Source organism: Arachis ipaensis, chromosome B02 (genome assembly GCF_000816755.2).
Source record: "Arachis ipaensis cultivar K30076 chromosome B02, Araip1.1, whole genome shotgun sequence".
Lineage (NCBI taxonomy): Eukaryota > Viridiplantae > Streptophyta > Magnoliopsida > Fabales > Fabaceae > Arachis > Arachis ipaensis.
The window spans coordinates 6725598-6726355 of NC_029786.2; the positions used below are offsets into that span (position 1 = coordinate 6725598).

At 26.5% G+C, this 758-nt stretch overlaps 1 protein-coding gene across 2 annotated transcripts in view; it reads right to left on the minus strand.

Moving 5' to 3' along the window:
• LOC107624730 (probable inactive purple acid phosphatase 29) overlaps positions 1-758 on the minus strand; it is a 6460-nt gene that overhangs the window by 3110 nt on the left and 2592 nt on the right. The window lies entirely within an intron of this gene.

Here is a 758-nt window from a genome sequence, read left to right on the forward strand (position 1 = left end):
TACCTAAAATTTTAAAGTATTAAAAATATAAAAAAAAGTATAATAAAACATGATAAATTTAATAACATTTTAATTATAAAAAATTATTTACAGGCTAACTAGTTTATTAGACTATTTTATGAGTCTAAACTTGACTTATTAACGAAAGGGTAAAGTATTAAATTGGTCTTCTATATTTGGGCGTAATTCTGTTTTAGTCCTAAAGGTTTAAAATATCCTATTTGAATCTAAAAAAGTTTCATTTAGTTTTAATTTAGTCCCACAATGAGATCAAAGTTAAATAATTAACGGAATGTCCTACATGACAGCAGTACAAGAACAACATTGATAATCTGGAGAACAAGTATAAGTTCCAAAGGCACAAAATCAACCGTAGATGCATCAATACATTTATTTATTATTCTCCTTAGTTCTATAGAAAATATTTCATTTAAATTGTAAGAAGAATGATAAATAAATGTATTGATGTATCCACGGTTGATTTTGTATCTCTGAAGCTTGTATTTGTTCTACAGATTATCGATCTTGTTATTATACTGCTGTCATGTAAGACATTCCGTTAATTATTTAACTTTGACTCATGGTAGGACTACATTAAAACTAAATAAAACTTTTTTAGATTCAAATAGGACACTTTAAATCTTAAAAACTAAAATAGAATTACGTCTAAACGTAGAATACCAATTTAATACTTTATACATAACAAAATTATGACCGGCCAGGCTAGGTGTCCTATTTCCACCCCTAAAAGGATACAG